Raw genomic sequence first — 11,169 nt, 5'->3', positions numbered from 1 at the left:
AAATGGCATGAGATTAAATCACTAACCTTTTCAAATCAGTAAGAATTTCCTGGGACCTAGCTTTGAGAGAGGTAAATATTTGTAGTTATCTATTCTGTGCATTAAACAGAACTGGAAAATCACCAAAGAGTACACACGCACAAAAATAACTTCTGGGAGGCAGACAAATGCCCACAGGCATTGAGAAAGCTGAGTTGGAGCCAAGGGGCCACATGGTGTTAGGGAAACCACCCCTCACGGAGCTGGGGCACAGCTGGCTTCTCTTTGATGCACCACCCCTGCCTTTGGAAGTGGCTGATCCTTGGAATGGTGAGTTTAGTGCACTGAATCTCATCCTCTTTCAAACTTTGCTGGGATCTCCTAAACCAAGAGAAAATAAATATGGTTAGTGGTTTGGCAGCCAGTGAGGTGGGTGGGGAGCTGATAGTCTAACATTCCTGACTAGTTGGTTTCTTCCTTTACGAAATCCTCCTTCCCAAGGTGGAATCCGCTGAAACTACATTTTTCCAGCTTCACTTGCACCTAAAGTATAGCACGTAACTAGTGCTAGCTACATTATCTGCAGGGCCTTGTGAAAATGGAAAATATAGGGTCCCTTATTCAAAAAGCAGGAGGAAAAGTGCAGTTAAAGGTACTAAAATATAATTCATTAGAAAGATTTTATTACTTATAAAATGTACTATGGGGTAATAGCAAAGCATTAGTAACAAATTTATAAATTGCAAAAAAGGGTCAATTTTGTATAATACGGGGAACAATATTGTTATCACGTTAATCTTGTAATAATGTTATCTTGATTGATCATAAGATTTTTCTCACATTCTTTTCTACAAATTCATTTATTAGGTCACTTATTGCTTTTAGCAACATCACTCTTAATCAGTATAATTGAAAGTGATGTCAGTTCTCGGCAAATGCAAGGTCACAAATAATTTTTGACAATCCTTAATTTTGAGAATGACTTTTCCACTAAAGTCACCATTGCTTAAGTTGTTAAAAGTATTTTATAGTCTGACAACTTTGAGATAAATTTGTTAATTTTTTTGAAATACAAATTTTAGTACATCTAGAGCTGACAATTTTTGCAGAAGAAATTTTCTAAAAAGATTTAACTCCTCATACAAATCAGTTTTGTGTGAGTCTGAGTTTAATTTTTGATGCAAATTTATACAGTGGCGTTTTAATGTTTCCTCTGACATTCCCTGTAGCTTGTTGAAGTCATACAGGAAACTGAAAGTAGCTTTATGATTTATATATAATTCAAGACACCTGTTTTTACATTCTATCATTGTATCTTCAGTGGCAAGGAAAAACTAATTATAAAATTATCTTCCTTGTTAGTACTAGATTTGGTTCATCCAGAGCTTCATGTGGAAATAAAGTTATTTTCCATTAAGGGTGATAATCAAAATTTAATTTCTGTTTCTAACCCTGTGGATATCTGCTTTGCAATGTTATGACAATTTTCAAAACCAGTGATTCTAAACTCTGAAAAATTCTAATAATTTCTTGATATGCTTTATTGCAATATGTCTTTCTCTGCTTTTATTTTGTAATAATTTACCAAGTACCAGCAGAACTAGTGAATGGTAGAACAAGGATTCAGACCAAAACCTGGGCTTTTAATCGCTACACTGCACCAAGCCTTCTTAATATGGCATCAGAGAACTCACCAAATCATCCTCCATACTGCATCATTGCTGTCCTGAATATCTGCTTGTTGTTTCCTTGACTAATATCTTTTCCATCTGGGGCCTGGCACAGTGGCTCATGCCTGTAATCCCAGCACTTTGGGAGGCCGAGGCAGGAGGATCACCTGAGGTCAGGAGCTCGAGACCAGCCTGGCCAACATAGTGAAACCACGTCTCTACTAAAAATACAAAAATTAGCCAGGCACGGTGGCGCGTGTCTGTAGTCCTAGCTACTCTGGAGGCTGAGGCAGGAGAATTGCTTGAACCTGGGAGACGGAGGGTGCAGTGAGCTGAGATCATGCCACCGCACTCCAGCCTAGGTGATAGAGCAAGGCTCTGTCTCAAAAACAAAAACAAACAAAATACCTTTTCCACTGGGGAACTGCCTCTCCCACACCTGGGGGATTTGTCAGTCATGTGCCCTGACTCCCCAGGAAATGGGAGGTGGGGGACACAGGCCGGGCCAGAGTATTCCCCCTTCCTAAACACAATGATGGGTCGGGTGATAAACTTTTGACCCAGGGAGGGTTATTCAGAGGGCACTTTGGAAGACCAACAGGCACAAGAGGGTCTCTCCTAAGATTGTGACAATTGTGTAAGCCAAACAGGGCCATTTTTTCTATCCAAATGGAAAGAGCCTATTTGAGTAAGAAGCTGGCATGGAAAAAGGTAGAGCTGAGAGACAGTCCTGATTATGTCATTTGAGCTCCTGGATCTCACTATTCTTGAAGCCTAATAAATGAGCCAATAAATTATTCTTTTTACCTATGCCAGTTTGAGTTGGTTTTCTGTCTCTAAACATACATTTTTTTAACTACAAAGATTCTTCATATAGCAGACACGGTGACAGACTTGAGTCATACTTCTTGGCCACCAGCTGCTGTCTGCCTCTGTAACTGCTTGTGAAGACGTCTACTCTGACCCAGATAGTTCCTCACCAGGGACCATCTCTCACCCATTATTTATTTTCCATGCCTGTTCACAACAGAGGCCACTTTGAGCACAAATCACTGCTACAACCACCTACTTTTTTTTTTTTTTTTTTTTTTGAGACTCCCTCTGTCGCCCAGGCTGGAGATCAGTGGCATGATTTCAGCTCACTGCTACCTCCACCTCCTGAGTGCAAGTGATTCTCCTGCCTCAGCCTCCCAAGTAGGTGGGATTACAGGCACCTGCCACCACAACCAGCTAATTTTTGTAGTTTTTAGTAGAGATGACGGGGTTTCACTATGTTGGCTAGGATGGTCTCAAACTCCTTAACCCAGATGATCTGCCCGCCTCAGCCTCCCAAAGTGCTGGGATTACAGGTGTAAGCCACAGTGCCTGGCCTCATGCATCTTTCTCTTTACTCTTTCTCCCCAGCCATTCCTGACTCCCAAATGAAAAGCATCATGGATCCTTGTTGTAGACAGAGGTATAAAGAAAGAGCTTCTTTTGAAGTTCTAGGCTGTCTATACGATATCTGGTAGCACCAGAAACAACATGAAATATTGTGGATGATATGATTTATTTTAGATAATGTGATTTGGTCAATATTAGCATTTGGATTTCTTCAGAAAGATAGTAATAAAAGTTAACATGGAGATGATCTCTTTCAGGGTCAGCCAAGCATAGGGTGGCTGTCAGGATCACACAAGACAGGATTTCACAGGGACATCGACATGGCATTAAATACTAGCAAATCAGAAGCATACCAGTGTTTCCTGAAGCTAATCAAGATAAAACATCAGACAACCAGGAATTTAGGGTCAATTTATAAAGTAACTAGGCCTGCCTTCTTCAAAAATGTCAACATCACGAAAGACAAGGAAAGGCTGAGGAATTGTTCCAGGCTTAAAAAGACTAAAGAGACAGCACCAGTGAATGCAAAACATGATCTGAACTGGTTCCTGGTCTGGGAAAAAAAAAAAAAAGGCTATCAATAACGTTCTTGGGTCAGTTGACAAAATTGAATTATACACTTCAGTCAGGCAGAAGTACCACATCAAAGTTAAATTTCCTGAACATGATAATTATGCTGTGGTTATAAAAGAGGATATCCTTGTTATTAGGAAATACATATTGAGTTATTAAAGGTATAGTATATGCAGCCTGCTTAAAAGTTCAGAAATAAATTACAAGTATATATCCAGAAAGAAAGAGGGCCAAGTGTGGTGGCTCATGCCAGTAATCCCAGCACTTTGGGAGGCCTAGGCGGGCAGAGCCTTTAAGGTCAGGAGTTCGAGACCAGCCTGACCAACATGGTGAAACCTGTCTCTACTAAAAATACAAAAAAAAAAAAAATTAGCCAGGCGTGGTAGCGCATGCCTGTAGTCCCAGACACTCAGGAGGCTGAGGCAAGAGAATCACTTGAACCCAGGAGGCAGAGGTTGCAGTGAGCCAAGATTGTGTGACTGCACTCCAGCCTCAGCCACAGAGCAAAACTCCGTCTCAAAAAAAAAAAAGAGAATGATAAACAAATATGGCCAGATCTAGTAACTAGTAAATCTGACTAAAAGATCTACAGGAGTTCTTTTGTATTGTCCTTACGAATTTCCCTAAATTTGAAATCACTTCAAAACAAAAGTTTTCTTAAAAAAGATTTAGCCAGCCTTGTAAGTTCCTTTCAACCCTCATGATTATGTCAAAGAGAAAGTATCAGTTTGGGACTAATATATCTTTTTTTTTTTTTTGGAGGGGGGACTAATATATCTTTAATGTGTTTCTAACACTTCTTAATCTCCTTTTAGTAAAGAGAGAGCACAGGCCTCAGGCTCAGTCTTTGGCAAGCAGCAGTTACTAGCTAGAATTTAATAACATTGTTTTATTTTCATTGTGTTTACTTTGCATTTATTTTCTACTTATGGCAAGTAGTGTAGCATTCCTTGTGTAATAAGATACAAAATTACCTTTTAAGTATATTTATCTAATTTTAAAATGAGTTAATGTAAAGAAAATATTAATATAAAAGTACAGGTAGTAGTTGGAAGGTAAAGATGTGACTTTAATGACAATTGCCTGACATTTAGGAAACACTAGTCTATTCTAAAGACTTCATCTTAGAGATAGGCAAACCAGAACTCTGCAAGTTAGGTGGCTTTGCCCAAGATCACACAGTTCCTAGTGATGGAGACAGTCCATTGTCCGTTTCATAGTGATGGAGTCCATTGTCCGTTTCAGCACAGCACATTGCTGTGACTTACATCGCAAGAGTACTAAGAGCCAACCCTACAATGAGAAACACAGCTCAGAGTGGTACCAGCTATTATTTACACATGCACACACATGAAAATCAAGCAACTCGCAGCAAAGTCAAGCCTCACTGTTGGTTTAGGTCTTCAATACCGAAACAGTCTTATTTCTTCTTTTTTCACTTCCAGAGTGGCCAATGGACTGGACAATGAGTCATTCCTATATAGCTTATATAGACAAATTCAAACCATTCTTTTTAAAAAGCACTCATAGCCAAGTGTGGTGGTGCACGCCTGCAGGCCCAGCCACTTGAGAGGCCAAGGTGGGAGGATTGCTTGAGGCCAGGAGTTTGAGACCAGCCAGGGCAACATAGCAAGACTTCCATCTCCAAAAAATAAAAATGAAACAATTTCTGTCACCAAATTATGAAAATTCAAAAATAAAAATAAAAAAAATTTTAAAAAATGTTTAAGTAAAAAGCACTCACAATCACAGAATTCTGGAAGCTTGGAAGAACAGCTAATTCCATCTTGTAAACAGTTTGAGAAATAGTTGAGGGAAGCAAAGCTGGGCTTTTACATGTTCCAGGGCACTGGCACTGCATCCCAGCTCTCGTGCTTACAATTCCTGGAGCTGACGGTTCAAATATTTTCCTTTTTCTCTAACGTTCTTGCTCTCTCGATGCCATTTTCTACAAATCTAAAGATTTTGTTTGGTCTTCAGTGAAAAATTACAACCACTGGTGTGAGTGCTAATGGGATGTCTGATCTAGCCCTTTCGCTACTGTCAGGGACTTCAACTCGTAAACTCACTAGCAAGAGGAGAATCCACCATGCTTAGGAGGGTGCCAGAGAAGGGCATTTTACAACTTTCAGACGCTCATTCTAGCTGGCAAGACAGTTTTCCTCCTGCTAATTGAATCCGCCCAGCCAAGAGTGCATGCACGTCTCTCTTCGTTCCCTTCTCCGTGGACAGCAATGGTCTCCTGTTTTTGTAAAATAAACTTTACGTGTTTGAAGATTATTCCCAAACTTCCCCTTGACTTTTTCTCTCCAAAATGGCCTCTTCCTAGTTTTTCCATCTTCATGCAAAAATAACATCTACCAATCTACTTTTTCATCTTTGTGGCTTACCTTTGAGTTTTCATCTTACTTTTTCCTGTCACTCATAAGTTGTTGAGTCCAGAATGGAGCACAGTATTTTGAGGGCGTGTGTAGTCAGTGCAAAAATGCCCAACATCCCTGCTTCCTTGGAAGGTCCAAATGCCTTAGAGCCTGCAGGGATCTCCTGGACTCTCCAGGCCCAAGCAAATCTGTTCGGAGGCCCGTGGAGTCCTAGCATGTCTCTGATTATTCATGTTCCATCCACACACATTTTAGGTCAGAAACGGTGGAGGAGGAACCTCAGAGACAGACCCTCTAACGTCTTAAATGGAAAGTCCAGTTTAGCACTCAGGTCACGTGGGGGCCTAGAGCAGTGGTCCCCAACGTTTTTGGCACCAGGGACTGGTTTCATGGAAGACAATTTTTCTACAGACACAGGGGAGATTGTTTCAGGATGAAACTGTTCCATCTCAGATCATCAGGCATTAGATTCTTATAACGAGCACACAACCTAGATCCCTCACATATGCAGTTCACAATACAGTTCATGCTCCTGTGGGAATCTAATGCCACTGCTGATCTGACAGGAGGTGGAGTTCAGGCAGTAATGCTCACTCACCCACCGCTCACCTGCTGTGTGGCTCAGTTCCTAACAGGCCACGGACCAGTACCGCTCCATCGCCTGGGGGTTAGTGACCCCTGATCTAGAGGATGACTAAAAGCTTAGCCAGGTCCTAAAACCTCCACAGAAGAACAAACTAATTACTTATTAGGGGAAATCAGATATACAGATCACTCTGGACCTTGCCTAACTCTTCCCAAAGTCATCCAATCATCCAAAGCTGCTGTGCAGAATGGCTTTAGGGGTACTGAGAGATCACAGAGAGATGCCCCTCTCCCCAGCATTATGGAAGAAATTGTATGCTGTGTCTAAATTTCAACTTCCTTAACACACTTGAGCTCCATTTAGCGATGCTACGTAACACTTGCCCTGCCCACCTGGCAATGGTGTGAGAATGAGTCACATAGAATGACACTCTGAAAACTGGCAAAACCAACGGAGGACAGAGCGGGGTGGGGGCAGCAGGTCCTAAGAGCAAGCTTTGACACAGTCTGTCTCTGAGCTGACAGAACTCCTCCAGAACCCTGGATGTGTTTCTGTTCACCTGTGGCCTTGGACCTGATGTTTACGTAAGAACTCATGGAGAAGATAAATGTGAACAAGTCATTGAGGAAACTCGTGGTCTGCCGTATTTCAAAGCCATGCCCTCCCTGGCCACAACGGGCACATGTGTGCATGAACCCACTCCTCAATACCTCCTCAACAACTGTGGTTGCACCAAGCAGTGAGTGTGGAGCAGAGCGGCAGAGTCTCAACACTGTCCTAGCCCTGGACTGTCACTGAGGTCAGCCACAGATTGGCCACCTGGGCAGGTTCAAGGACTCAGACTCAAAGCTTCCATATTCTGGCTGTGCACGGTGGCTCATGCCTGTAATCCCAGCACTTTGGGAGGCTGAGGTAGGTGGATCACTTGAGGCCAGGAGTTTGAGACCAGCCTGGCCAACATGGTGAAACCCTATCTCTACTAAAAATACAAAAATTAGCCAGGCGTGGTTATGTGTGCCTGTAATCCCAGCTACTCAGGGGCCGAGGCAGGAGAATCACTTGAACCAGAGAAGCAAGGTTGTAGTGAGCCAAGATCGCACCAGTGCACTCCAGCCTGGGTGACAGAACGAGACTCCATCTCAAAACCAAAAAAAAAGCTTCTATATTCCCTTGGGGCTGAAAGGGTAGTTGTCAAATGGCTGCATATTGTACAATCTACCCAAATGGTGGGAAAGTTATTCTCTCAGCAGTTTTATGAAGACTGCTGGAAGCCTGTGAGTTCAGACTTCTCAGCTCATATGTGGGGAAACTGAGGCCCAGAGAGGGGGTGATTGGTCCAAGGTCAGACAAGTCATGGCAGAGCCAGGTCTGAACCTGGCCTCTCTTTCCTTGGCCATTTGGGCTCCCCTTTGGAAATTCCAGACCATCAGCCCACTAAACAGGACGGGAGAGAGTCCTCCATCTCTCTCTTTGACGTCTGACAGATGGGGCATGTCAGCTGCCGTTTTCTGGTTCAGCTCAGATGGTGAAGGCAGGGGAGGGAAGTGGTTTTCTGGTTCAGCTCAGATGGCGAAGTCAGGGGAGGGAAGAGGGAGGCAGGGCTGAACGTCATGTGTGTACATTTCACTTCTTTCTTCGCATTTTGGTTACATTTAACAATGTGTTACCTCTTCACAGAGTCATTTATATCATTTGCAGGAGGCCAAGAATGACATCAACATCTATTAAAACCTAACGTTTCATGTTCTTCACTGTAAACACTCACATTGCTTTGTTTCCAGATATAAACGCAAAGTCATTCTCAAGTTGAATGGTTTCTTTCCAAGAAACTTGGTGTTACTGTAATGAAATTTACCTAATTAATCTCCTTAAGGAGAGAAGAAATCTGATGATGACTGTTAATAAAGACCTCAACGTTCTTCTTGTAATCAGAGCAAGGCAATCTACAGATTCGTTGTGGGAGAGACCATAATTTTCCAAATAAATCTTAGTAAAGCTTTGCAGACAGGGCACTTGAGTTGCTTCCCCACTTGGCTGGCTTGCTTTCAGCCTTGGTGAGCCCTGTACAAACTTCTCCAGAACTCTGGATGTGTTTCTATTCACCCATGTCCTTGGACCCGATGTCTGTGTAAGAACTCATGGAAAAGGTGAACAAGTCACGGAGGAAATCCTTGGTCTGCCCTACTTCAAAGCCATCCCCTCCCTGGCCACCGTCTGCACATCGTATGCATGAACCCACTCCTCAATACCTTCTCAGTAGTTTGGTTGCACCAAGCAGTGAGTGTGGAGCAGAGCGGCAGCTACCCTTTGCCAGGTCTTCCCTGAAGACCAGTGAAGCCATCCACACAAATGTAACCAAGAATTTCTCCTTGCAAAGGAGCAAAGTGTGTCACCAGGGTATAGGAGGCCACACTGGGATGTAAGGAGAACACTCTGTCTGTCTCCTGGTCCCGAGATCAAGCGGGCCACAGGAGAAGTGGCACCCACAGGGAGGAGCTTTGTGAGAGATACCACTCTGTAAAGATGTTGAATGAGTGTTGGCAGTTATTAACCCTGGAACTGGGGATCAAACAGATATACAGGGAATCACTGGGTGGAAGCCTGGGAAGGATGGGTCAGAACAGTGTGGCAGAGTTTGAGAAGTTATAAAGAAAGCTTAGGGATGCAGCAGGAATCCAGTTTTCAAGGCTGGGGCAGCCAGTCAAGGAGGCAAGTACCCAACAGTAACTGGATCCTCAGCCCCCGAAAACAGAGTTGAATCTGTTTAAGTCCTTACTGATTCAGGACATGAGCAGACTAGGAAAGCAGGTGGGTCTGGGTTTGCAGATGGCAAGTGGGATAAAAGATATCAAGGCAGGTAACATGCTAGACTTGACATTATTTCAGCAAACAAGGCCATAAATAGTTCCAGGAGGCCACTAGTGACCTGAGTAGAATTTTCAAGAACAGAAGCCTTCCACCACCCCTCCCCATCCTCCATCCCATCAGTGGAAAAACGTTGATTCATTCACACTTACCTTTTACATGTGTTCTTACATAGCCATCAGGTCCAAGGCCATGGGTGAATAGAAACACACCAAGAGGTTCTAGAGAAGTTTACAGGCCTTGGTATGATAACATTCTGGAGTGATTTATCCCTAAAAGTTCATGGTGGTCATTCAGTGCTATGCTGCTCCACTACCCTTTTAAGGGATCTGGAATCTGGAACTGGGCTCAGCCTTCATTATAATTGCTGGTTCTGTTATTTGTGTCCCATACTAGATTGCAAGCTCCCCAAGAGCAGGAGGCAGATAGGTCTACTTCTATAGATCAATTTCTGATACAGTGCTAGCACAGAGTTAGCACTCAAGAAATATTTGATGAATGAATGAATGAATGACTAACGGTGGCAGACAGAACAGCTATGCTCAAGCATCGCCTTCCTCCTTCCTCATATCACATCCCTGCCTCCAACAACTTTGGAGTTGTCTGTATGACTTGCTTTGGCCAGTGGGATACGGGGGGCCATGATGCAGGCTCGCCTGAGCAGCAACCTGAAGTGAGTGCATGTGCCGTGGCTCCGCCTCTTGCACTGCTGCTCTCTGCCATGGCTGCATGCTGCTCCTGCAGCCTTTGTTCCAGAACAAGAAGATTCGAGAAGATGTGAAAAGGAGACCCAGAATTGGCCCACAGCCTGGAACAGAGCTGTAGTCCATCTGCTGCTCTTGAGTGCTGTGATGGAGACATGAGGATTTGCTCTTGGGAAACAGATTTGGGAGTTATTTGTCACCACAGTAAAAGCTCTGACCTTGGAGGAACAAGGCCTCTTCTATTCAATTTCACCACGTGCTGGCACAGTGCCTTCAATTCCTTTGTTTTGCCAAAGCCAAAAGCAGATGGCAAACCTTGTACCACCTAGAAAGCAGCCTTTTTGCTGTCTTCTCCCAAAGAACACCCAGAGAGCTTCCTCCACCCCAGAGAAACCTAATGGTTAACTGTCAAGGGTGCTTAAAGTGAAAAGTGGTCTGACGGCAAGTTTACATATCATATTTTAAACATTTACACAGTTTTAAAATAAATGCAAGCCTGAGGCCCTCTCTTTCTTCACCTGCCAGCAAAACATGTTCTCTCCAGTTCTGCAAAAAGCCAGAGCATTACTTGGGCACTGGAGGTAGAGTTTTATGTAGAATCTGCCAACAATCTGGTTGAAATCTCAAGGCTTTTCCCTCCACACCAGTCTTTGATTTACCTTGGGAAGAACATTGAGTATAAAAGGTGCATGGGACTTTGGGCACAAGAAAAGACAGAACAAAAGAATCCTGGAAACACTGGATCTTCTACTGTTACTCACTGAAGTTTTCTATATGATATTAACTTCTGATGAAAAGGGGGAAAATGCAGTCAGATCTATGAGATACTAAACAGCCAAATATTTGGAAACAACTCAATGGTTCACATTTTCATCAGAGTCCATAATGACGTCCACCCTCACAGTCTCTGTCTACACTAATATTCTGACAATTCCAAATTCTACATTTCCAACCTTGGCTTTTCTCCTGATAGCTGCTTGATTGTTCACAACACTTCAGACTTCCCATTTGAAATGCAACGTTGGGCC

Source organism: Gorilla gorilla, chromosome 7 (assembly GCF_029281585.2).
Source record: "Gorilla gorilla gorilla isolate KB3781 chromosome 7, NHGRI_mGorGor1-v2.1_pri, whole genome shotgun sequence".
Classification (NCBI taxonomy): Eukaryota; Metazoa; Chordata; class Mammalia; order Primates; family Hominidae; genus Gorilla; species Gorilla gorilla.
The sequence above is the reverse complement of the archived record's forward strand: the minus strand, read 5'-3'. Positions refer to the sequence as shown.